Source organism: Epinephelus moara, chromosome 18 (assembly GCF_006386435.1).
Source record: "Epinephelus moara isolate mb chromosome 18, YSFRI_EMoa_1.0, whole genome shotgun sequence".
In the NCBI taxonomy this organism is placed as follows: domain Eukaryota; kingdom Metazoa; phylum Chordata; class Actinopteri; order Perciformes; family Serranidae; genus Epinephelus; species Epinephelus moara.
In genome coordinates this window covers 23,879,567-23,907,128 of record NC_065523.1, presented here as the reverse complement: position 1 = coordinate 23,907,128, position 27,562 = coordinate 23,879,567, and the positions used below count along the sequence as shown (strand labels likewise).

The 27,562-nt window shown below is 42.5% G+C and overlaps 2 protein-coding genes across 3 annotated transcripts in view; one reads left to right on the top strand and one right to left on the bottom strand.

Annotated features, from left to right (window-relative positions):
• coro7 (coronin 7) overlaps positions 1-27,562 on the bottom strand; it is a 156,335-nt gene that overhangs the window by 33,299 nt on the left and 95,474 nt on the right. The window lies entirely within an intron of this gene.
• Positions 4,209-27,562, top strand: part of vasnb (vasorin b) — a 31,639-nt gene continuing 8,285 nt past the window's right edge. Inside the window, exons 1-2 of one of the 2 annotated variants that reach the window (XM_050069937.1) lie at positions 4,209-8,651; positions 16,806-16,862. The gene's annotated coding sequence lies outside the window, so the exon portion shown is untranslated. Of the gene's footprint in view, positions 8,652-16,805; positions 16,863-22,106; positions 22,142-27,562 lie in introns of those variants that run through there. The other variant, XM_050069938.1, reaches the window with a different exon arrangement.

The following is a 27,562-nucleotide window of genomic DNA, read 5'->3' as shown; positions in this document are numbered from 1 at the left end:
CTCAAATCATAATGTTAATAAAAAGCACAAAAACAAAACAATAAACAAAGCGACATACAGGAGCCAGACTTTTTTTTTCTTTCCATATTATGACATCCTTTCTGTTTCCAAAGCAAGGTTCGTTAACACAGCCGGTCTTACCCTCCCTCTGACTGACAAATGGTGAGAAAGGGCAAAACTATATTTTAGGGCAAGTGACCTCTTCACCTTAAAGGTCCAGTGTGTAGAATTTAGGGGGATATATTGGCAGAAATGTAATATAATATAATAAGTATGTTTCCTTAGTGTATAATCACCTGAAAATAAGAATCCTTGTGTTTTTGTTACCTTAGAATGAGACGTTTTTATCTACATACAGAGCGGGTCCATGGCTAAGGAGTCCACCATGTTGCAGCGCCATGTTTCTACAGTAGCCCAGAACAGGCAAACGAAACACTGGCTCTAGATAGGGTCATTAACGTTTTCGTGTTGGCCACTGCAGTTAGCAACCCCTCCGCAATAAACAGTGTCAGAAAACCACTGTTTTTTTTTTAAACATGAAACTGCTTAATTCAGTGTTTTTACCGGTTTAAATCTCAGAGTCCATTTGTTTTGGAGAGGAAGAGATCTCTGCAGAAAATTTGTTTTCCACAAAAAAACTCCTGGACAATGAACACTGAAGAAATCCTTCACACTTAGCACATAGGAGAAGTTTCAGCTGGTTGCAATCTGCAATCCTCATCAATCGATCCCACTAAATCTTAAATAATGTACCTTTAAAGCTGAAGTTCAATTTGGGACACATAATTCCACCATGAGCCACTTTGAGTCCAATTAACAAAAGACGAAGTACAGTTATGTAAACAAGATAATAAACTTGTTTTAATGATGTTACATACGAAAGGTTCCTCTAGCGAAGACAGCTTTACGAGGAACAGATTGGCTTATAAAGCTGGCGCGAGAGGACAGGTGGGAAGAGTCAACATTTCATTTTTATCTGAAATATTATGTGTTTGTTCTCACTCAAACTGTGACAACTTCTGCTTTGAGCACCCTCATTATCCCCATCTCTACTGGCCGTATTTCTCCGTCACGTCCAGGTTCCCATAGCAGCCGCTAAATAACCATGGATGTTCTGAGCTTCTCCCTCTCCCTTCCCAGGTTTCTCCTCCTCTGCGAGGCACTCCTTCCCACGGACGTTTTTCCTACCTAACGGGTGCTGAGGCGCTGTGGGAAGAAAGGCAGCCAGGGCCTCGTGAGGAGCGACCCAGTCGTGTCTCACGGCAGCCCACACATGCTGCCGTCAGAGCGCGTTTATGTGTGACGGGAAGACATGTAGTTGTGGACAGAGGGGAATGGCATGTGCACACAACACACATGAACGCAGATGCCAATACATATGCAGATATACTAAACACTACAAAGGAGCACGCTCCCACCTCAGCCTCTAAAGCATGGGGAGAGGCTGGGAGAATAATGAGCCGGGGCTCCATCAAGACAATCATTCCCAGGCTGTCCTAATGGAAAAACAACGCATGATTCCCAAAACCGCTCCCTATGTCTTTGTGCTCGCTAATTGTGCTGAATATTACAAAACATGACTAACGCTGTACATTCCTGTACCACATTAGTACTATCAAAGGAACAGCCCACTGCAAGATTAAAAGGTAATCATTATCTACGCACCAAAACTTTATAGGACCACCAAACATAAAGCTGTTTCGCCCAAACTTCCACCTTAGATTTGTTTTTTGGATTTTTGGAGCTCCCAGAAAAAGCAGTGAGTATTTTGCATCCCACCAGCGACCACTTTTCTTCCTCCAGGATCAGAGCTTTGTCACTGAGGAAGAATTAGGACATCATTTTAGGTAAAACGTGTCCTTGTCTGGCCACAAAATGTGCTGCACAAGCTGTTTTCAGAAATTTGATGGACACTTTACTGTTTTTGGAGCTGTACAAAGATCATCCCGCCAGCTTCGATTTCTCAAAGGACGGCATGTTTGTTGTTTTAACTGACAATCTGGGGAGTAAGTGAATGAGTGAAATGTCATTTTGTGGTGAACTATTCTATTCTGTCTGACTCTGTTCCCATCTTCTTCTGCAGGGACACTTTCCTTGTTTGTTTCCTACTTTTCCAAAATTAAAAAACCCACAGGCATGTTGTGAACAACAAAACACGGACACCTCAAACCGAGACACATGCTCGCATTTCTGAACGGATCCACAGACGTGATTATGGAAGGTATGACTGTGTGAATGTTGCCGTGTCTTCGTGGTGGTCTGCATTTGTACCATGGTGGGTCGCAGGTAAGGTGGTGAAGGGTCACAAGGTCAAGGACAACCCTAAAGCACAGCACACCATAGTATCGTACTTATATTTCTTATATATTTTGCATGACGATATTGTATCGATACACGGACATCAGGAATCCATTTTCCAATTAGATAAACTATTAATATTGCATATATCAATAGACGTACTGGGGGGAAATCTTTAGATCACTGTCAAAGGCTACTGGAAAATCTGTTGAACCTACTGCTATGATCGCATTGTTTGGTGTAACTCCACCCACAGTACCCCTCTCTTCCCATGAGGAAACCTTTACAGCCTTTGTTACCTTACTAGCCGGACATTTGGTGTTACTCAAGTAGAAGTCCCCAATACCTCCTTCACACACTCTATGGATAAGGGAAGTCCTTAATTTTGTCAAACATGAAGGGCTCCCCAAGGAAATTTTGCACGATGTGGGATCCCTTTTTCGAGTATGTACGAGAGCTGGACTTTCCAGATATTCCTGAATGAATGATCATGTATTTTACAGACATTAAATTGTGATGTGACAGACAGTTGTCCAACCAACAACCATTGTATTATGTTTAAGTGTTTAGTGTTATTTTTACCATCAGACACATATTTCCACATATTTTTAGATTTAAATTTTATTATTATGTTGTTTTGTTCTTTGTCTTGTTCTGGGTATTGATTTGGTTTGTAGTATTTGTCTTGTTTTAGTCCTGTCTTGGTTTTGTATCATTCTTATTTCACTTGCCACTTATTTTTTTTGGGGAAAAAAGATAAATTATTAATATTGCAAACAAAAATTAAACTTTTGGTCGCCTACTGGAATAATAAAATCTAATGATTTTTAAGTCCACTTCCGAGCTGGCACCAGACATGAATATGATGTCTGAAGTGCGTTGGATTCTTACGTTGGATAGACGTAAAATTTTGGTTGCAATGAAAATCATTTGACGATATTCTAAATGTCTAATGATGTTAGAATTCCAGGTTGTGTGGACATTAACATTATGACATTTTGCAGATAATGGGTTTTGTTCTCCATACCTTTGACTAAATGTCGTTCTTCTACATCAAGATGAGGTTGGCATGTGATGTTTAAAAAAGACATTGAATCTTGGTTACTTGAAACTTACAAGCAATGAAATATCAGTGCCATCTGTCGTCTGTGTGCTATGTCAGATTGAAACTGGCATTAGATGCCCTGACATTGAATTTTGGTCACCTAACGTCACAACCTACATTCAACCACGTTTGGAAGACTCTAAATGTTGTTTAAGTGAAACTTAAAACCAATAAAATATCAACGCCATCTGTCATCTGTATGCTACGTCAACTTGAGACTGGCATTAGTCGTTGTCCTGACACTGAATTTTGGTCACCTGATGTCACAACCTACATTCAACCATGGTTGGAAGACTCTAAATGTTGGTTACATGAAACTTAAAACCAATAAAATAACAACGTCATCTATCGTCTGTATGCTACATCGAATTGAAACTGGAATTAGACATTCTCCTGAAATTGAATTTTGGCCAATTTTGGGCGACGTCATAACCTAAATTCATACAAATATCAATTTCTATTGACGCTGGTGGCCAGCTGGGTTGATACAACTTAATCTTGTTAGATAAAACAGACGTTGACAAATTTTCCCTTGGGGACACAGAATTCAATTGATTCAAGTAATGTGATAATTGTATCATGGGACATCTGGTGATTTACTCCGCTACATAAAGTGTACGATTGAATATGACTGTGAAAACCACCAAGGACAAAGACAGTTTAGTCTGTTTAAAGTCAGTGTAGCCTTTCTGATAAGCTCTCTGTCCCTGTGTGTGGACTCACTGGGAGATAAAACCAATCCATCAATGCTTTTGTCAGTCACAGATACACATGCTTCTGTCCCTGTATTTAGATACAATAAAAATTTTTAAAGTGCACCTCACAATAGCATGATCCCAAACAATAAATCACATGTCAGGTAAGATCTACAGCAACGCATATAAGATCCAGAAATGTCAGGCGAAGCTGAATTTGAGCCACAGTGTAGGAGTTAACCATAAATCATGGAGGCAAGAAAATGACTCACAAAGTCAGAAGTGATGAAGCAAATGTGAGAGAAAGCAAAGCAGCCAAAAACAAAAGGGGATCAGGCCTAACTAGGGTGGGGAAACAGAAGGTGATGAAAGTCCGCTGGTTGACGAAATACTTCAGCGTGACACAAATTTGCACACGAGAGAACGCAATAAAATCTGGAGGAAAATGACAAAATGAAAAAGTACAAGTTGTAGAGGGTGGGAAATGTGTTTCTAGAAAAAACTGTCAGAGAGAGAAGATGAAGAAACGTCCGTCACCTCCCAGAAACATCAGCATGGCGCTGTGTGGCTACGTGCCCTTAGCTTTAAAACCATTAGCAGGCTGTGGTTGGCTCAGCAGCAGACCAGTGTTTTACTGGTTCCCCTGGGCAGTGTTATGGAGCGGGCTGTGTGCTGCCCAGCCATCTTTTATTGAGCCAGGGTGATTAGGAGCCCAACGTGCTGACGGCACATGTAGTAATGCTGTTACAGCCACTAGACTAGGATTTACACCACTGACCAAGCGCCTGCCACTGTCCTGTAATATACAGTTCAAATATGAGGCACAGATTACTACAAGGTTTTACTGTTCTGGTCATTTAACTGCAGAACAGACTGGTCTGAATTTTAAATGTGATGAGCAGAGGAGCAACAATGTGCAATGTTGTACGTTTGATAGTTGATTAAAGTGGTGTCAGTTCCTTCCACATGATGAGTGGAACAATTCTCTACACATTTTTTTATTTGTTCAACAATAGAGTGCAGTGTTTGTTGAGATGAGCTGATTTCTGTTGTTGTCCCCACATCTGGTTGTTTCTCTGATATTTGTAACTTATTTGCTGCTAAGAATCGACTTTAAATGGATCACAAAAAAATAAATAATTTAATTTAAAAGTCTCAGATATTATAAGTAGGTTGTTGAAACAAAGTATGAGCTGAAATGAAATGTAGAAACAGTGTCACGGTTCGAACAGCTTGAGGGGAATTTCATATTCTATAGTTATGCATTGTGGGTTTTGAAGGCTAATTTAGACAAATGTCGATATCTATATCTATGTAAGGATGAAGCCTTAATCACAGGCATAGATTTTTTCTATGCAGGGCGTCAGTGGCTTAGTGGATGGAACGGGCGCCCCATGTACAAGGCTGTTGCCGCAGCAGCCCGGGTTCGACTCCAGCCTGTGGCCCTTTGCTGCATGTCATTACCCCTCTCTCCCTCGCCCCTTTGCGCTTAACTGTCCTATCTATAAAGGCAAAAATGCCCCCAAAAAATATCTTTAGATTTTGTCTTCGTCCCCCTCAATATTCAGAACATGTACAATTATTACTATTACTATTATTAATATAATTACATGCATACAATATAATAAAAGAGTTAAATGTATTTGTGAAGCAATAAAAAACTAATATTTTCAGAAAAAAATCAGGCTTTTCGTGTTGGGTAGTCAACCATGTCCTGAAAATTTGTGAAATAAATAAATGCCTGATGGGGTGGAGATTATATTCTATAAAATCTCTATGTAAGATTAAAAATATTAATCAATTTTAAGAAACACTTATCCATTTATTATAAAGGTAAACTGCTCGTTTCTGATGCAGAATTCTGTTAAACTTTAATTGGGGCTTTAAAAACATCACTGTCACATTGTTTTGCTGAATATTTATTATATTTATTATTACACTACTTGATATATATATCTTTTTATGTTACTTTATTCCTTATCTCTTTGACTTTTTTTAAGCTGCTGTTTTTTCTCTATCTTTGCCTGTACGGTGACCTTGAGTGTGGTTAAAGGTGCCAAGAAATAAAATGTATTATTATTATTATATTGATGTATACATTCACTCATTAACTACTATTATCATTATTCATATTTTTTTTTTTAATTATTTTTATTGTAGTTATTGGCATCACTATTGTTGCTGTGCATCTCCCTCAATCTCTGTCATTTTGTCATATGGATAACTGCAACTACTACGACATCTATTGCACATCTGTTTGTTCTGGAAGAGGGATCGCTCCTCAGTTGCTCTTCCTGAGGTTTCTCCCATTTTTTTCCCCATTAAAGGGGATTTGTCATATTGGGCTTTATAAATAAAACTGAACTGAACATAGCTTTTTTGCTACTAAATGAATTTCCTCTTGTTATGATATCAGAAATTACATTTAAGTAGTTTTTTCACAGTGTTAAGACATTGTGTTTTACTGATTATGGTGCTTAAAATTCTATAAATCAGTCATACTGCTACTGCAATATGCATGTTAACATTGCAACACTGGATTTATTTATCAATCTATTTATTTATTCTAACATAACAACCACTTGTGGTAAGATTCAGATCATGCTGGCTTTGAATTTGTGATTTTTTTCTCAGCAGTTTGGCTGTAAAGTTCAAGCAACAGAAGAATAAATAACCAGCAGCCCACACTGGAGGTTAAGTCCTTGAGTACCTGAGCAGTGAAGACACTGGTCCTCCTCACCATCCAACACACACAAGCTTAATGACGGAGATAAAGAACCCACCCTGAGTGTAACCTGGTTAACCTCAGCTCTGGTGTTGTAGTTTAGGACGCAGGGGTTTATGTTTACGAGGTGGAGCAACAGAGACAGACAGAACACGAGCACCGACTTTGTGGGCCTGTGTGATTAAATACAACAGGGCAAGATTTATTTCCTTCTTTATTTCTACTGAACACGTAAAACTAAGCTGCGGCTACGACTGAGGAGCCACATCTGGACCCTGCGGGACGTGCGTGAAATCATTTCTCTATTCCTGCAATTTACTGTAATGCTTTGCAGATGGCACAGTCAGTGTGTGTGTGTGTGTGTGTGTGTGTGTGTTTCATGTAATAACTCCTACAGTAGGAGCCGCGGAAAGGCATGAGACTTTGTGGAGACTGCTATCAAAAAGTAAACTGGACAAAATACATACGCATGGCTCAACAAGTGGAACTTAAGTGTCCCCTGAGCTGAGGATACTGAGGGTGGGGGTGGTTTTAGGAGACACGTGCGACTGCCTCGAGGCCTGTTTGCTGAACCTTTTTTTTTTTTTTTTTTTTTTTTTTTTTGGGAGTCTATACGCCTTCAGCATGAGAGTGAGTGACATCACCACAAGGAGAAATTTGTCCTGGTTTCATTTATTACTTCTTTTTTTTTTTTTTTTTTTTTTTTTACAATTTCTCTGTCAACATGTGGAGGGAACAGAAGCCCTGCAGGAACACGTGGGTCAGACTTATACAAACATTAACGCGCTGTACACAACAGGCTTCAGGTTTCTGGAGAATTCTGTGACGTGTGGCTAAAAGTACACTTCTGAGGTGACACGGTGCCTCGGAGCTATCACCTTACTGCACCTTGTTGGGACTGGCTGACATTGAAATGGGCTGCCAGCTGCCGACGGGTAGTTTATCACTGGTGTTAGGAAGTATTCAATGGCTTTCTCAGCTTGAGGATGGCTCTGTGAATGAAGACACCATATGTGCTAATGTACACTGCACGTACACTGTGGAGGCTGTAGACAGTGGAGAGATCATGTGCGTGAACAGATTCAGGTTCATTCATACTACAATCATTTGCAACTGTTTACTCTGTCATAGTTTAAAAGGATGTTGTGTTTGATTTGGTGTGATCTGGTCCTCAAATTAGCCCTGTTAAAGTGTGTGTATTCATGATGCTGAGGCCTATCAGCTTGCTCATTTGCCTGCAGAGGAGCTGATTAAAATGCATACTTCAAAAAAGCAAAAGGTGTAATTAAGAAACAGTCATTCAAATGAAATGTAACAAAACCTCTCTGAACAGCAAATAACAAACCAGTAGGCCTAATGCCTCTTAAAACAGGTCGTGCAGGTAGGCATTAAGATATAGCGAACTGAAAGGAGGCTGGAATTTCTCTCCCGAGCACTCAGCCAAGCTGCAAGGTGAGTCGCTCTCTGCTCTCCGAGCCTGTGCAGGAGTGCGTTCTGCTGCTGCTGCTGCTGCGGTGCGCCTCGCCTCGCCCCTCCCATCTGGACTCCTGCTTAAACTCTCCTCTGTGCTCACCAATAAAGCGCTTTTTGTCCAGGGAGGCAGCACTTGAGCGCATTCCTTGACGTGGAGGTCGGTGTGTGTCTCCAAGGATTTGATGAAGACCGTTCGTTATAATTCTAATACGTTCGCAGAAACTTTTTTTTTCTTCAGAGAGCGCGCACACACACGGAAAACTACAAGGTCTTGGAGTTTTATCGGCGAAGTGCTCCGTCTGGATAAAGACACAAGCGCAGCTGCGCTCACAACTTTACGTCTTTGAAGTTGAGGGTAAGAGTTTCCTGCTTTGGCTGATAAAGAAAAACATTTCATACTTTTGGAGCGCTGACGCTTGGAAGAGGATCGAGATGTGCGTAAAGACGCATAAACAGGGTCACGAACGCAGTTGGGTAGAATATGATTAACTTTAAAAACATATTAATATATTACCTGTATTAATTAACTGGATGTTGTTGTAGTGCAAAATTCAAACACTGTATGTCCTATGTTAAATATGAGCCACGCTGATGGGTGCTCATTTAAGTTAAGCGACAACTCCCTTAAAAACTCACCGTGTTTCTGCGCTGCTCAGCAGAACACTGATAATACTATGCAACGTTTTTTAAAGCGTGTCACTGTGATAATATTGTTTTTCTGTAAATGCATGTAGCATCCCTGCAGAATGCCAAAACATAAAAAGTATTTTTTGTTGAGGAGCGACAAATCATCATGATCTCTCCAGCATTTATTCAATGTAACAGGTTTTATTGGTGTGTGTGGGCGCCGCTAATACGTCAGATCACCAAATACTCACAATAAAACAGTATTTGGGGGGAAATGCGTAAAAGGCGAGCGTGTGCGCGGAGCAGAGGGAGCAGCCGGGGCGGTAATGAGGCGGGCTGGTGTGGGACCGCAGGACGCCGTGCAGCACGCAGGGGCCGAGCCGAGTGTCTAGACCGCACCGAGCCGTGTTCACCGCAGAGGGAAAGAGCTGTTTTTGGACCCACACAGGGGAACGTCCCACAACAGAAAGTTCAATAGGACACTGAAGTTAAAAATGGTCAGTTCAGTGTTGTAGTGTTGTGTGGCATGGCATCAAAACCTGATGATCTTGATAACAGTTGGACCATCAAAGTGGAGGGTGGTGTTGTCCAGGTGATGCAGCCAAATCATTATCGAGGATACTATACATGACAGCTGCTGTTAGATAGCTTTCAGTAGTTCTGGTGGATCACTGCTTCCCACAGTAAATGCAAAACTATTGAGGAAATAAGTTTAAGTGCCAAGCTTGACAATTACATTGGCACGATGTGGTTTGATGCTGGCTTCACAACAAAGATCTTGAACTCATGAATCTAATAAATAATCTGCAACGACCATATGATGGATGGAAGACAAGAAAATGTCCCAGCTTAGTCACACAGCGTCGTTGGCCAAGTTTCAGTCATAAGCATAGCTGGTGCCACCCAATATTAAATATGTATCAACAGCTGCTACTGTTACAAAGATGACTCCATAACTTAATCATCAGAATTGTTTACTTTGATTGAAGTGTGAACGTGTTCCAGCGCCGGATTTACAGTTAAACAACTCAATCATCTGATTTTTATCTGAAGGCAGCGCGGATGAATGAAACGCTGGCTCAGACGTGGAGGAAAGGTACAAGGAGAAATTAGAGAGACATCACTTTCCTGCAGCATGTGTGCAGCAGAGCAATGAGCGATGAGGTCAGATTCCTGAAAGATTAAATCTGTGAGTGACCCACTCCACCAATAAACTAACATCCAATAAACTGACATGACTCAACGTGTTTAGACCCAAAAGTAAAGTTATAAAGACTAGAAGTGTGTCTGTTTCCTCCAGATAATATCATCTCATCTTCACGAATTTAGCTTTGATTCTCTGGGATGGATCTTGAAAGACGGGGCCTCGTTTAGTCCTAAAGAAGTTTCTTAAACTTTACACTTATGGAAGTGTTTGCGCTCTTTTGCTGCAGTGATAACCACTAAAATATGATCAAACCAGTCCCTATTTCAGAGGTAAACTCACTCACTTTAATATAAGAAAGTCAAGAACCAACCAGAAGCCTCAAGACCCAACTGGGAATCAGATCCAAATATAACCGCGTTAAAAAATTCGACATATGCCTTCGCCTGAGATGCTTAATTCATGTAAGAACAGTCTTCTGACCACGATCCCTCCAGCTTTCAGTCAGATTACCATCTTTTTACACAGCCCCCACAAACAGGCACGGAAAATCGTCCTAATCTGTCCTGGAGGCGAAACAGGCGGTGTAAACTACTCCAATAGCCCCGCTATTAACCCCTGCACCGGCGTACCGCTTGTTTCCTCGCCATGTGTTTCCTTACAGGCTGTCATTATGCTATAGGAGAAGCTACTGTGTCATTGACAGTATATAATGGTGGTAATTGGTTTATATTAGGCTACCAGACACAGCAGAGCAGCCACAGGAGGCCAATTATCCCTCACTAATGTGGAGAACTTTCAGCCTGCTATGATGCACAGATTGTAACACTTACAGTACAAGAGAGCGGTTGTGCCAGTGTAGTTATTTTCTGCCGTCTGCTGCAGCGTTTCGCTCTTTACACAGCAGACTGTTGAGTTTGTACAGCCGCCTGTTGACACTGACACACTTCTCACTGCTGAGAGAAGGGATAAATGATGTGTATGAGGGAGACAGAGAGACGGGACAAATGAGGCAAGGTAAAGTTCCTCTCTTCACCTGGGATGTCAGATTAAAGTCACAGCTTGTCAAAGTATTATTTGCATAACATATTGCGACACTTTGGGGATAAAATGTGCAAATGCACGTGCTGGTGTGAGCGTTTAGTGAGACACACATGCACACTGTGGGTTATCTCTGCCCCACGGGACGTTTCTTGCCCTTAAATGTCGGTTTGTGGACGGGAAGCATGAGTAAGGCGAAGGAGCTCTCTGTCATAAAACCCAATTTAAGCAATTAAGCACAGGCCTGCTGTCACACCACTGTGGCAGGGATTTTGAAATGGCACTACCCGTCTGGGATTTGGTTACCAGCATTGTGTCAGCCCCTACAAAATCTGCCATTTCATTATCTGTGCCAAAGAGCTCGGGTGAAAAGAGCAGTGATGTCTAAATGTTCAGCTGGCGATGAGTGACAGTTGTTTTCTTTCATTTGGTGTGTTGAGACATGACTGAAGCATCTGCTGGGCATCTTACAGGAGCTTGTGATTCCTGTAACTGTACTTATCAACACTGTTCTTCACACTGAGAGCAGAGGATTTTCACATCGAGCCTCGAATCGCCAGAGCTCCGTTTTACGCCAATTAGGGGCAGTGCCTGAAGCATCTCACCCTCTGAATCAGAGGGATTAGAGGGTTAAAAGTCAGGTGCTGAGGCGAGGAGGCCTGGGGAAGGGAGGAGAGGAGGGATATGGGGAGGTGGAGCACAGGAGCGGGGCACTCACACAGCAGGCAGGGAGAGGCAAGTCGACAGGGCAGAAAGTTGGGATAAGTGTGTGAATGTGTGTGCGTGTTTGTTTTTCTCAAGGCCATGTGAGAGTGAGGGTTTGTCACAATTAGCAAGAAGTCTGTGCGGCGACAGAGAGAATTCAAGATGTATAAATCCTTCCTCCGTCAGATTTAAAGTCCTGAGTGTGCCCCTCGTCAGGTGCCGCACAGCAGGGGGGGGCGTTCCCTGGTTGACAACCAAGAGAAGCTGCTCTCTCAAAGCGGGTGTCTTAAATAAAACCCCCGGCTTCAAGGGCCTCAGCCTCACACATCAATGCTGACCCAGCGGTATGCGGAGGCAAACCCCAGCCTGTACGCCTGCCAAGCTAAATTGAAGAAGAGCTCGCCGATGCAGCCAAATGATGCGTTCAGAAGAACCACTTCAAAACCTTGCATAAATATACACACACATGCGAAGGGATCTGAGGGCTTCGGAGTGCCCCAGCTTGAGCGCAAAACCCCAAATAACTGCTGTCCTCCGCGTCCACAGACGCACACATGCTCGCTGTTGTCAGATTTTTACCAGTTTGTCTATCTCCCAAAGCGGATGAATCCCTCTCGAAGCTTTACATTAAATGCTGCTATCTTTTTAACCTTCTCACTGCGGTTGGAAAATCTGCAAAAAGCCACAAAAAAATCCCCCAAATTCCTAAAACCAACTCCAGTGAAGTGTTGAGGGAAGAGAGCAGAGTGAGAGACAGATGGAGGATGAGAGGGAGGATGCTCATCCCAGAAAGCCACCACAAATTGCTGCATTTCAGTGGGCCCCGTAAAAGGAAAAAAAGAGAAACAGCTCTTAATCTAAGGTTGTAATTACCTCTGGCCAGCACTGTAATTAGGAAATGAGCCTTGAACCAGATCTTACTGGGCAAAAGCAAAGCAAGGGCACACACACACAAACAAACACACACACACACATACATGTACCTATACTCTTTGACCAAAACCAGAAGTGGGGAAGGCCGATCTTACTTTGAGAGGAAGGTCAAATATTTAACATTAATGTTTTACTGAACATGGATCACATGAAATAGGGCAGAGCAAATTTGTGAGCGCATGCGGGGTTAGTGCGCTCGCCATCAGGTCACCAAGTGTCCTGGACCGTGTTAATCACAAAGCGAGACACTCTCATACCCTCTCACGTAGGCACATCGCACATACAACTTACACAGCTGCTCATCCACGTTACATCATTTGAAGTTGGAGTTCTCTGCCCCTATTTTCCTTAAAGGCGCAGTTCACCCCAAAATAAAAGTAACATATGATGCCTCTTACCTGTAGTGCTATTTATACATTTAAATTGTTTTGGTGTGAGTTGCCGATTGTTGGAGATATCGCTGGAAAAATGTCTGCCTTCTCTCCAGTATAATGGAACTAGATGGCACTCGGCCTGTGGTGCTAAGAGCACTACAAAACATTTAAAAGACTCAACAGCAATGTCTCTTTCCAGAAATCATGAGCCGGTTACTCAAGATAACCCACAGACCTTGTTGTGAGCAGTTTCATGTAGGAACTTTTTTATTTCAACCGAACTACACCCGCCAACGGTATCACCGCGCAGAAGAAGAGTGCATCTACTGATAGCTCACGTAGCACCACTGACGCCATTATTGTTGGCCCCTCATCCATGAGTAGATGCACGCTTCCCTCTGTGCAATAAAATGCTCACAACAAGGTCTGTGGATTATCTTGAGTAAACAGGTCATGATTTCTGGAAAGAGAGACTGCTGTTGTGTGTGTTTTTTGATGCTTTGAGCACCACAAGCCAATCTAGTTCCATTATATTCAAGAGAAGGCAGACATCTCTACAACTGGTATCTCCAACACTCGGCAACTACACCAGAACAATCTAGGTTGATAAATAGCACTACAGGTAAGAGGGAAAATGTATTTTTGATTTTGTGGTGAAATGTCCCTTTAATTTCTACGTCCACCACAGCCACGGACAGGAATAGTTTTGTTATCTGCTGCGCCATGAGAGAGCAGCCCGAGAGAGGAAATCAGTGCCATGTATACGTGCGAATGCCTGCATGTTTATATCCGAATGCCACCGTGTATCAGCCAAAATCTCAATCACTCAACGCTGCAGTCAACAGCCAAGCGCTTGTGACAGTGCCACAAGTCACAGCTTGTCACTGATGCGCATATTCAACATACAAGACACACATTAAATATCAGGCGAGGCAAGAGATCTACAGCGTAACACAAGGCCTTTCTCTGTTTATCCCACCCGTCCTCTGCAGGTTTGGGGGTTGGACCAATGTTTTGAGCTATAATTTTGGACAAATTGCTGGCAGTTTTAGATGATGCCACTACAAAGTGGTTCCAACGTGAACGCCAGACTGTTCAGCTGCTTTGGGAGAGATTAAACCAGATGGGGGAAGAGAAAGGGAGTGACACAGAGAGAAAAGGAGAAACAGAGGAGGAGGAGGGTGAGGCGATATTTATGTTTAACAGATGAACACAGAGGAAGAAAATTATAGTGGACAGCGCGGCTGAAAAGTATCAGTCCTCTGAAATTGGGAATGACAAAAATAGCTTCTTCAAAAGAGAATAAATATGAACGTAAACCTATAATGGTGAAAAGAGAGAAAATAAGAGGTACTGACAGGTTAAAAGATACTACCAATGATTTGGCAGTGCGCAGTCTGCACAAATTAAAGACCAAATGTCTCATGGAAACATGTGGAGAAGGCAGCCTGAGCTATTACGGCATACCAAGACAGGAATATTGTTGTTGACAGTTTTGCCTTTTGTAAAAGTGCCACAGTCATTCATGAAGCTCAGCGGTAAAGATGATTTGCATCTATTCTGAGAGCCGAGTTCCACTTTGAAAGCTAAATATTTACAGTGCAGTGAAGGGATTGTCTGAGAGGGAGACACGGTGACCCTGAGTCAGGACACTGACCACACCAGTGTCAGCGCATGTGAGTCCCCACACTTCTCCTCATCCACTTGCAAGCATGCATTGTTGCATTTACCTTTAAGGATTTTAAACTGTATGCAAATAACCCAAAACTGCTGGAAAAAGTATGCACAGAAGCCTCTGTGCAGCAGAGCAAAACACTCCCACAGACAAATAAACACACGGATGCAGAGTGCAGCAAAGGCCTCGCAGCAGGTCAGAGAGCCAAACCGAGCCCTGGACTGTGACCGATTATTTTCAGATGTAAACACTGCACTCTGTATGTGGAAGCGAGCGTGAGCTGCAGGGCGACTCGGAGATCGTATATGCAAAGCGAAGTGAGGTTTCAGGTGTTACACAATCAGGTGTAGCACGTGGCTCGCTCGTCATTCTGTTTTCCGCCTCCACAGACTGTTTGACTCAGAGCTTTGGTATAATAAATACGGCTTAAAAGCACTGCTTAGCAGGAACATACTGGAAGAGTAAGTGTGTTTCTAATGAATATGTGTATAGTTAAGAATCTGTGTGTGCTGTAGAAACAGGAGAGATACTGTGTGCATCAGCTGATTATCTCCAAAACTGTTTTACGACCGTGCCTTGAGTCAATTAAATGAAAATTTTAAAAGTCGGTCATTAGAAAGAAATGCGGCAGCCGCTCTCGGCCAAACGTCTCCCACTAATACGACATCTATCAAGTGGTCACTTTGTGTTTTCCAAAACACTCGCATTTATGATCCCATGACCGCACTCAAAAATAACACTAGTTAATACACTGTGTTCATTCAAAGCGACACACACATGGACGCAAGCACAAACCGTTCTGTGGTCGCGGATAATGACACGCTAATCATTAAGGCACACAAACAATGTGGTTAATTTGGGCCCTGCCAGCTGATATCACATGAAAGTAACGCTGCTCTTGTCTTTAATTAGAAAAAAACCTAGGGCTTGTGCCAGGTTACGCTCGTCTTAAACACACACACACCTGGTCACAACACTAACTGAAGACACATGTCACTTTATTGAAAATTCTACTATGTAAATCAGTGAAGTAAAAACTTTATACCCGCTTTGAAATATGAGTAATATTGTCCAGAGCTGCCTGATATCAGACGGAGATGTGAACTCGTTACACTCTGAGTAGGTGGATTCCAAGATTTGGACCCAGGCAAGCAACGACTACTCAATCAATCGGCAACTGTTTTGATCATTGAATAGTTATTTTGGTCATTTCTAAGTAAAAAAAAGGCCAAAAATCTGCTGGTTTTATGCTTCTTAAATACTTTTCCTTGCCATAAATGACAAGGAACTGAATTACTTTGGATTTTTGTATTGTTTGTTGGATAACACATGCCATTTGAAACGTCACCTTGGGCTCTGGGAGATGACACAGGGCATTCTTCACTATTTCCTGACATTTAATTGACAAAACTATCAAGCAGTTAAAGAGATAATAATGGATAGATTCATCAGCTGCAGCCCTAAAATTGTCACCTATAGATTTGATGCTCTTCCAAAGGCAGCACCTCATTCATGAGCAGCTGATGAGGGTGAAACTCAATTAATCTGGCAGATCACACCAGAGGCCGTGCTATAAACACAGAACAACACATAGGGGTTAAAAAAAGCAGTCTTTTGTAATGCTTAAGTCAACACTGTACACACACACACACACACACACACACACACACACACACACGGACACAGACGTTCTCGGGCCACGGTTGATGGGCTGATACCACAGGACAAGGAGCTGACAGAGTGGAGAGTGGTCGGCCTGCATTCTTCCTCTCCCGCTCTGTCATTCTCTTGTGCTGCCACACGGCCTGCCAGCGCTCAGCACGCTCCCTCACACAGCTGGAATCCAACCAATTAACAGGAGGAAAAAAAAAAAAAAATAACTTCCTGTTTTGCTTGCGGACCATTAACAATGCATGACAGGGGAGCTAGATTCCAAATGAGTGGAGAGAGAAGGAGAAGAAAACCATATGCAACATATTTGGGTAATAGGTGCAACTGTTGTGTTTCCAGGAAAAGAAGACCTGAAGAAAAGTGGAGCGAGAGTAGAGGAGGAAGCGTCTCCACTGGGTGAGTGAAGCGTTAAATAAAACCTGACAGTTTTATTAGTCATCTGCATCATTATGAAAAAGATGTGGCCGGTGCTAACCTTAACATCAGGAATAGTTTTACATCATAATACAACAAACTGTTGTTTACAGAAGCACAGACACACGTCAGAATAATGACACACTCCTTTGAATATTTGCATCCAGAAACCCAAATCACACGCAGTCGGCAGTCCTTATTGTGTTAACCGTAACACCCCTGCTTCCTCAATAGGGCCCTTTCACACAACTCTGAGCCTCTTAACAAGACTGGCAGCAGAACAAGAGCAGCTCTCTGAACACACACACGGCATTTAATAGATACAGTGAGGCTGTGTATGGTTACAGACACAGGGGGAAAGGGAAAGGGAGAATGGAGGAAGTTTGGAGTTTAACATGCCTGTCTGGTCGCTGAAGTTATGGAGCTGTGGCATAGGTGGGTGGCATTAGTATATACATCCTTGTAAACATCTGCAGTGTGTGTGGGGCTTGTAATTTGTTTTGTTTTTAGCATTTTTCGCAGAAAAACTTGGATTTTTTTAGAAGGAAGCAAAGACGTTTTTCTGATTTTTATTCAGACTTTATGTCCAGACACATTTAAATAATTTTTTTATTATTATTTTACTTATAAAAAACCAAAACCATCAGCTTTATACGACACCATCATCATCTCTGTGACTATTTATACTATATATAACTACTACTGAGACCACTAGTTAGCCACTATTTATATTACCGATACTGCTATAGTTTTTATAGTTTTGTGGTATGGCATTTATACTTATATCTATATTTTAATACAGTATACATATCTCTGCTCTTTGTTCCACTGCCCCATTTATCCTGCTCCATATATAATTTAGTGGTATTGCATAATTTATATCCATGTTAGACTGCTTATAGTGTTGACTGGAAAAAAACAATTGAGAGATAATATCACTGTTTTATTCTGCCCTTTGTTCATACTATGTGTTCGCACCTTAGGTTATGGAAATTACATTTTAATTCCATATGCTATGTGGAAATGACAGTAAAGAAACCGTTAAAAACCAACAATGATTTTATTCTACTACTGTATATTACATATTGTTCTTTAATTTGTGTCAGTCCCACATACAACTTCCTGTAACTACCGCACCAAATCTGTATTAATCCTCAACTGAAAAAAGTCCCTTTGTATGAAACGTAAAAACCCACACTAATAAACCTCCTCCATGCGCCGGGGTCCAGTTAACGCCTTACATTGCGTCACTGGTGAAAACTGTCGCTCCGATTTTCTTTTCTACTCTACACACCCCTCCTGACCCCTCACCCTCTGTCCTGCCTCGTTCCTGTGTTGTGCTAGTTGTCAATGAGCTGTGACAGGAACTGTGTGGGCTTGTAAAGACACACACATATACACAGGACGAGACCGTAGCCTCGGGCCTCTGGACGCACCCCGCTTCTCTCGCTAATTGCCTTATAGCCTGTGCACCTCTCTCTTGAGTGACCCGGTTGTCCTCGGGGGAAAGCAGGGAAGAAGGGAGAGTGATGGTGATGCAGAGTTCTACTTTTTCTTGGGGTGGACTTTAACGCACACACATTCCTCAGGTTAAGGAATTTGTGCGTAGTGTATCTGTAAATTATTTGCTACGCAGGCGATGCTTCAGTGTCAGCATGTGCACTGGCTCGGTTTCAACATCAAAGCTGGTGCACGCTACGACGAATTACAGCACATCCTGTGTGTATGCTTCATCTCTTTTCCTGAGCGCTGAGTACACATCACTGCCACGGCTAATGTATGGATTTGAATACGTAGTAAAATATGAAGGCGTGCGAGTATTGAGGCGCCAAATCTCTGGCTGTAAGCAGTCTGTGTTTCCCATTAAAGCGACCTGTAGCCAAACTTCTAGACGTGAAACCTCCCCCACTCAGTCCGTCACTCATTAACGCCCGGACAACATGGCGACTGTGCATAATTGTCGGTTAATAATGTTAATATTTCGTCCTAAGAGCAAACACAGAAGAGCAAACAAGGGTGTCCTATGATGTGCATACACTTGAACACACACCAATTCATTGACATCAGCACACACACATAGGTAGATCACACATGTGAGCAAACACACACAGGTAGGCATTGTTCTGTGTGTTTCAGGTCAGCTCAGGAATCCACTGTACACACTTGGTGACGTGTACGAACGGATGTGAAAGCAAACACACCGCTCTTTATATAGACAAATTACTATTCACTGCTACAATAACAAAGCATTATTCATTGCCGCTTTTTCCGTGGCAGTCTGTCAGTTTATCTCAGGCGCTCTGTTTTATGACAGTGTGACATACCCACAGGGCACAGAGAGAGAGACATGAATCCTACACACTGACAGCATAGATCTTGCTCATAACCACACCAAGGGACCCTCTTCGGATTTATTAAATGGATAGGCTTCAGAAGGCGTAGGCGAGTAAAGGCCACTTTAAAAGAACCATTCCTGCATTTATCCTGTTTATTACAGATTACATGTACTGTACAACAGTGGCTCACAACCTTTTTCCTTAAGAGACCCCTCGTGAACACAATAACTGCAGGAAGTTTGTGAAATCAGCAGATTATTTCATTTATATTGCATCAGTGATGAGTTTTCATGATACTTTTAAAAACTTTTTATTAAATTCTCTGTCTGTATTATGTTTTTGTTAATAGGCTTTTTTTTTGGACAAATTCAGTGTTTTCTTCTCCCTGGCGTTTGTTCATTGTTCTATGAGCTTTTTGGTTGCTTCAGCTGCATACTTGCCAAAGAACACATGACAAAGCTGTTAAGCAAAGAGTGAAGGCTCTGTGTGTTCACTGCGCCCTTATCCTTTCAGATCATTTTTATGTTTTAATCTTAAATAATAATATAAACTTTAAAAACAACAATTTAATTTAGTGTTCTTCTCAGGATTGAACAGATTTCTTATAAACCTTAAAATCAAAAAGGACTCACAACTCCCTCCCCCTCCCTTTGGCGACCCTCAGAGGGGGTCAGGACCCCCAGGTTGGGAACCAGTGGTTTACGTCACTAGTTAGTTAATCTGCAAACGTGGGTACTGCGTTTGTAAAAAATTTTAATCCTAAAATGCTTTCTACCATTCCTGGCATCCATGGGTTTCCACTGATTTCCATACGACATGGAAACCTCTTAACACACTTATGAAACTCGCTCGAGCTGTAACCATCAGGTCTGGATTGATTTTAAGATAAGATAAGATAAGATACACCTTTATTGATCCCACAATTGAGAAATTCCAGTAATTTTGTTTAACTGTGTAAGTACTTCTTAAATGGTTAAAGAAAACATGAATCGTAAAGTCGGCAAAAATGTTATTTTATAAATAATCTGTAGTGTAAAGCTGTAGTTGGTAACTTTTGGGAAGTCATATTTGCTGAAACTGTCATATCCCTCCTTTTCCTACTGCCTCTCTTGGTATTTATAAGAAACATACCATGGCAGCAGTCAATCACGTCAATCACTGCTCATGAAATCCAGTTGAACTGTCAAACTAGGCCACACTGATCAAATACGAACAGTGTTTGTTACTGCATTGCCTATTTCTCACCTTAAATGTTGTCAGAAAAACATTTTAGTGTACTGTTTAGCTGTAAAATGAGAAAGTCTGTTAGAAATAGTAGACTGAAATACCAACCACAGCCCAACGGCTAGACCAGTTTCTCCTTTTACAGCTAAACAGTACACTAAAATATGTTTCTTACAACATTTGAGGTGAGAAATGGGCAATGCCACAACAAAATATTGATTCATATTTGATCAGCGCTGCCTAGTTTGACAGTTTGCTGTGTTAGAGAGTCCTTAGCTCTGACTGGTTGCTTTCGTTTACGTGCAGTAAGATGCAATTTGAGGGGACAGAGGAATGTAGTTTTTTTTCACAGATTATCTGTCGCATGAACTACTGTGTGAATATTGCGACAGTTTCAGCAAATATAACAAAAAGTTACTTTCATAAAAGTTACAACAGCTTTATTGGCTGTTTCCAATGGCAAAATAGTTAACAGTAAACATGTAAATTATACATAATCTGTTGTTTAAGAGCGAAAACTAGTTAACTAGTTAAAGCAGTGATACGGTCCTTTCTGATTTAAAGCGGGAGCACCATGTGGAATAAATGGACACAATAGGCCTGGAGTGGAGTTTGTGTTTGTGTATTTCTCAGTATGATTGTGTATGTTTTTAATAGAACAGTCTCTGCATGCAGATGATACATCATAAGCAGATCATGCTGCTGAAATGTGGAAATAAGAAGTTCATATTGTATTGATTTTGTTGGTTTTCTATGAAATACAGGATGAATTGCTCTTTGCAGTTTCCTGGATTGTTGCGTTCATTAGATTTAAACAGGCCGTTGTGTGTAGTGACAGCCTAAAGGGGGAGAAGGAGGTTACAGAGGGCTCACTTTTTTACTCCTCCACTTCTGTCACTACCTTCCTCCCCTTTCGTCTCTCTCACCTTGTTTGTACTTCCTATGAGGAATCTTCTGGTGCACACCTGCTGCAGGCAAATTGTGGAGCTGAGGGTCAATATTGATGTCTTAATAGACTCCTGCTGACAGATGTCTTTACACTCGCTAGGATGGTTGGCCTCACCTGTTTAATAAGTGGAGTATGCAGGCGAATGTGATAATCAAACTAGGGATTAAAAGATTGATGCTGGCTCACAGCGTCCTGTCACTTATCTGTGAAATTTTATGAAAACATCACCGAGAGGCATTCAGTGTCAGGCTGACTGAAAATGATAATTTAATTCAGTCTAATAGAGAGAATAAAGGAAACAACTGTTCCCCAGCAGTGGAAGAGAACAAGTGGATGACACAATTAAGACACAATTAATTAAATCAGATGTGCGTCTGAGAAGCCACTTTGAGAACCACAAAAAAAAGATTGTGCTGTGGAAGAAATCATAAAATAAACAAGTCAACGGTCTTCAGGAGGTAAAGGCAGGGCACTTGAGGCCAGGGAGGAGAGGCATGTCAGCGTTGGGGGCGGGGGAGCTGTGCTGCCTGACTGCCGGTTTGCCAGCCAGCTTCCTCAACGCTGGCAAAGCCCTAACACAGGCAGCAGTTTCACAATAAATTCCTTTGTGACATCCTAATCAGCAGCAGTGATCTCCATTTCACGTTTTCACATTTATCTTGTATGTGTGCCACATGTCTGAGGTATTTTTATTTTTTTTCATTAGGAGGAAAAGGCCCGCAGGCCAGCCTGACAAGAAAAAATCACAAACGGTAACTCTAAGGCAAGGAGGGGGGTGTGTGAGGTTGGGGGCCTGAAAAACAGGTAGCACTGCACAATGTCTGCTTTTTAAAGAAGGTTGTGGTAAAGGAACAAGTGAGCACTTGTGCCGGGTTTACTGTAGGTATACAACGTTGTTTAATTAATGTCAATGTGACTCAAGCCATGACAACATGGGATAGCAACACATAATTTCCAACTCATCAAATACTGACACTTGGTATGTGGCACCATACAACAAAATATATTTTTGGATGCTGTGTATTTTTAGCTTGTTACGTGGATTGTGTCCCTTCAAAATACAGTTTCTGCTCTTTATATACATAGTCTTTTCAAAATAAACTAAGAACATAGGTAAAAAAAATGTTCTTAGGTTTACTTCCTTGGGTTTTGGCAACAAAAGCACGTGGTTCAGTTAAGCAAAAGCAACATGTTTGGCTTAAGATATGTGAGGTTGTTACTAGCCATAGCATGCTACGTATACTAGGACACTACGCTGATATTAAAATAACTTGATTGTCTTTTGGTTTCACACGGACACAAACAGCAGTCACCAGAGTGAAAGTCTTGAGTTTGTTTGACCGATCCACCCCTCACGCCTGTCCTATGCAGAACTTCTTGCTCTTTATACTACAGTAGTTGCCTATAGCATAAAAAGCTGCCTGGTGTGTCTCATGCCACTGCTAAGGGTGCCTCTGTATGGTGGCGTCTGACGCTAAGGGCCCCTGACCAGGCATCAGTATTTGATGAGTTGTCATTCAAAATTGTGAACAACAACAAATAAATCACTCACTTCTCAATCAATCTGTCAGTAAATCACTTGAAACCTTTCCGCTACATGACACGGCAATCATCGTTCACATTTTTATTGCCTTAAATGTCTTAATCTCACACAAAGAGGAGGAGCTCTGTAAGATACAAATGCCAACTTGTTTTTTTCAGTCTTTCTTGAGATGTAGCTGAATGAGTTTTACATCCTGACCTTCAAATACCTGCACATAGTCCGATTGAAAAGCTGCCCTGTGCAGACGAGCTGTGCGTTTGTATTTGTCCTCTCAAGTTCCACAAGTATCTACGCTGAACTGCATTTTAACAAGGTAAATAAGCCGATGTTTACCACGAGCACAGCTGCCTTGAGTTTCTGTTTACCATCTATTACTTTAGCTTCGAGCTCTCACAGAGTCCTCATGAACACTTTGACAGTTACATAGTTGCCACAAGGCCCTGCAGGGCTGTTCATCAGATTCCAGTCATACTCTAGCTAGCTACATGAACAAACCTGACAGAAAGGAAAGAGATGAGCAGAGCAGCAAGGGGAGGATGGGGGTGACAAGGTGAGGCGGGGGATTTTAGAAATATTTGTGCAATGTGTCAAACAAAGAGTGGCACATGTCCAACACACTGCTGCACAGGGTGTTTGTGTTCACGTCTAAGGACAGGGCTTTGACAGTAATGCAGTCTGTCGATTCAGTCGAGACCTTTTAAACCCTCTGAAAGCCAAAAGAAGATGAGTAACTACAGTGTGTTCAAAGAGTTAAGTAGAAAGACGATCCAGACGCACAGACAGAAGAGGAGACAGATAATGCGCGAGTGTTTCCTCAGCGAGTGCGTGTGACACTGTTTGTCTAACAAGGATATTCAGCCTGCCAGTCAGCCGGTCTGACAGTCAGTCAATGTGCCTGCCTGCCGTCTGACTCATACACACCCTTTGATTTAGTTGAGCTCCAATTTGAACTTTTACACGGTACTGTTGTAACAAAAGACAAAGGTGAAACCAGCGTCAACATCCAGTGTGGTCCATCCCCTTGAGCTTTTATACAAAGACAACAGGAATGATAGTTTCAGCGTGCTGTCCAAAGATGTCGTAACAAAGAGATAAAGACTCCCACCTTCTGTTAAGTGTACTCATCACTGATATAAAAGCTCTGAGAAATAAATATTCTGTATGTTTAGCTGTATGAGTGTCAGAATCATCAGGTAGATAAAGATCAGGTGGCCAGGTGACAAACTAGCATGTTGGAGGTGGAATGAATGTCAGTGGCAGAGAGTTGGAGTGTGCGCATCACTCCAGGCTTGTGGCTGACTGATAAAACTGGTCCATCCAGCAACCTCTTACCACAAGCACACACACAGCACAAACATTGCCTTGTCCTCGTTCCAAGCCCGGTTCTCTCAGGTGTTTCCAAGACTGTCAAAAGGAGTCTTTCTGAGACATCCCTCGATTTGGGTGCCCCCATCAGAAGGACAAAGCTCTGGACAACACTGCCCCCGGGGTCAGTGAGCCAGACAGTACAATGAAGTTTTGATTCTCGGGGGAGGCGTGAACAGCAGTGCACAGGATGTGAAGGCACAAGCCAAGACCTGGAGAGAGTCCAGCTTTGTGACAGTAGGATGTCATATTTACTGTTTCCTGGTGATGTAGTCCTTTTGGACTCAACGGACTGTGACTACCGCTGTGGTGTGGTTTGCTGCGATCTCTGAGAGAAAAATGGTGCATTCAGAGATAAGACAGAGTAAGTAAGGCAGAGAGGTGTTTGTTTGTGTTTCTGTGCCACTCGGCTGCGACTGATTCAAGCCAGGTCAAAGATAGACTCAGCAGAGTTGAGGGGTCAAAGTGTTGAGGTCACCTACAGGCTGAGCGGCATGACGGAGGCACAAGAGTGGCTAAAGTTGTGTGTGGTAACACCCCAGAGAAATTAAAAAACAGATGAAAGCCATGTTGTCAGTGCTGCACTGAAATCCTTTGTGTCTGTGTAATGTGAGAGTCCTGTGGCAAAGATCTCAGACAGATGCGATGTGACTGTGACCTCAATCGCTATCTGTTCAGAGAGGTCACAGGGTGGGGTGTGGTGATAAAAGACATGTGTCAGCGTTGAGACATCGCACACTGGGCAAAACAAGAGGACACTGTGTGTAAACTGAGAGATGGAAGAAGAGAGTCAACCAGTGTATCCTGTGTCTTCCCTCGTGTGTGCCTTTATAAAAACAAAATCAAATCTAGCACCTACAACACCATCCTTCATATCCTTCAGCAATGAAACAAAAGGAAATGGTCCACATTTCCTTTTGGAACTCGTACTGCCTGACCTCTGCTCGAAAGCTCAGGGGAGGCAGAGCTAGACTGCAGGCTCGCTGTTGCAGAGTCCCAGTTCTGGTCTAGTTTGGCTGCCCGGCCTGCTTCCGTTCCCCTCTCGCCTGCTCTGCTCCGAGGCACGAGTGTGCAGCCCGCTAAGGCTGGAGCCCTGGCGCAGGTCGCATCATTTACTCAGACACACTCCAGAGGTTTTGGGTTTCATGTTGCCCTGGAGGAGCAGAGAAAGCACCTGTTGTGGAGACGAGGGACCAGCGAGCTTCAGGTGTACGACGTGTGTGTAACCAGAGCTGGGTGTGTGCCCGTGTCAAACAGGGCCTGTTATCTGTGTTGTCTGGGCCACAGCTACAACAGAGGACACAGAATACTGAGCAGCGGTGGAAACATTAATCCGAGCATGACTTTCAGGTTTCTTTTTTTTGCGCTTGTGTTAATATCTTTCAATCAAATGCAGTTCTTTAGCAAAACGGAAATGCAAAACTGACTTGGATCAGAAAAGCGAGCACACAGTTGCCCCGTATCCACCGTTTTTGAGAACTTTACTATTTCACTACCCTCCCATTCACCCCTGGACTGTATATTATGCACTCTTTCATGTCCTCCAGCTGCAGGCTCTAATGGTAAGGCTTTACACTGTCCTTAAAAGCAGGGCCTGGTCGAAGGCATAAATCCTCAGATGAAAAGAACCGCCTTTCACACCAATAATAAGCTGTTTTGAGACTCATTTAGAGAATGAATGGATCTAAAAGCGTAGAACGAGAGGAGGGAAACTAAAGTCTGTAACGAGGGAGGCAGCCCTACAGGAGCCCGCCTGTTGGTTAAGTTGCTGTTGGTGTTAATTAAAGCAACAATTCTGTGACATCAATCAGCTCTGGCAGAGCTGATGCAGAATGGATGTGGCTATTACGGGGTCTTTTCTTGTGGTCAAGCTGAAATCAGTTGGAAAGCTTTGTTTGTGCAGCACACTGTAAGACTACTACAGCTTTTAATTCCTGTTCCTGCCACTACAAAGCATAGCAATGATACTGTGGCTTCAAGACGAGAATTGCCAGTGACAGACATGAAACTATCATCCTTTCATTCCACATGCGCTCATCCCCTCTGTCTGTTTGTATTCTGACCTTGATGCAAGAGTACAGTTAGTAGAGCATATTTCGGAATATATATTGTCTCTCTTTTTTAGAAAGGCTGCTACGGGCGTTACATAAATTACGCAGCTGAGCCTTCAGACACCTAATCTGTTGTTTGTCTTTCACAACTTTGAGCATCTTGGATATATCTGAGATCTAAAATAGACAGATGCAAAATTACTAACCCTTGCACAAGGATGATGCTGACACGTTTCCGTCTCCAAACACGCCTTTCTATCCCGTCCATACATATTCTGTTTGCTTATCCTACATGGTTTGTTTAACAGGTACAACACCAACAAAGCACTATGACCAAAATGCATCAGCACATACTGTACCTTAAACAAACACTTCACAGAATTACATGCGTACCAACAGACGTACATTAACATAGCTGACATATTCAAACTCGTAGTTGTGTTACATGTTTCTGCACAAACATGCCCTTGCTCTCCTTTAAGCTGAAGTGCGGACCTTTTGTCTCCCTCTTCTTGCACTGAACATTATTACACAAACACTGACGCCGCATGCTTGTGACATACACCTGCAGGTATGCTCACTGCAACTCATCCGCCCCCAGGAGTGCTATCTTCAAGTCATTTTTTGACTTTAATCCTTCCTCTGAATCAGAAAACTTTTCTTTGAGTGCATCTTGGGACTCTCCTGCCGCCTTTAGCTCTGGCTGGTTGACATAAAGCACATCGTTTCCAGTGCACCAGACCCCACAACTCCAGGATACTGCGAAATACAGAGAGCTTACCCTGGCGGCAACAGGCTTAATCAGCATTGCGTGAACTTGTTTGGCAAGGGCTTGAATCTAAGGACATTCATTTACATGGAAAAGTCCCACTCCAGCTTAAAAGTAAACCTTTTCATCCATGGATATGTTAGACAACTCTTGTTTATCCATCTCAGTTCTCTCTTGACCCCTTTGTCATGTTGATAGATAATCCCACTGCATTGTGGATAACTGGGTCCAGCTGTGGCATGGACGTTGCTGACAGTATGAAGGGATGGGTGTGTGTGTTTGGAGGAGCTGTCCTTTGTCTTCTTATAGGGTCAGAGTGAAAATAGAGAGGAGGCATGGGGGGAAAGGGAGGATCAGAGGGCTCACATCAGCCTTCATCACCAGCTTTTCTCTGGGTGCCTCAGTGCTACTGTAGTAAATCTACACAGGGAGTTGCTATAGTATA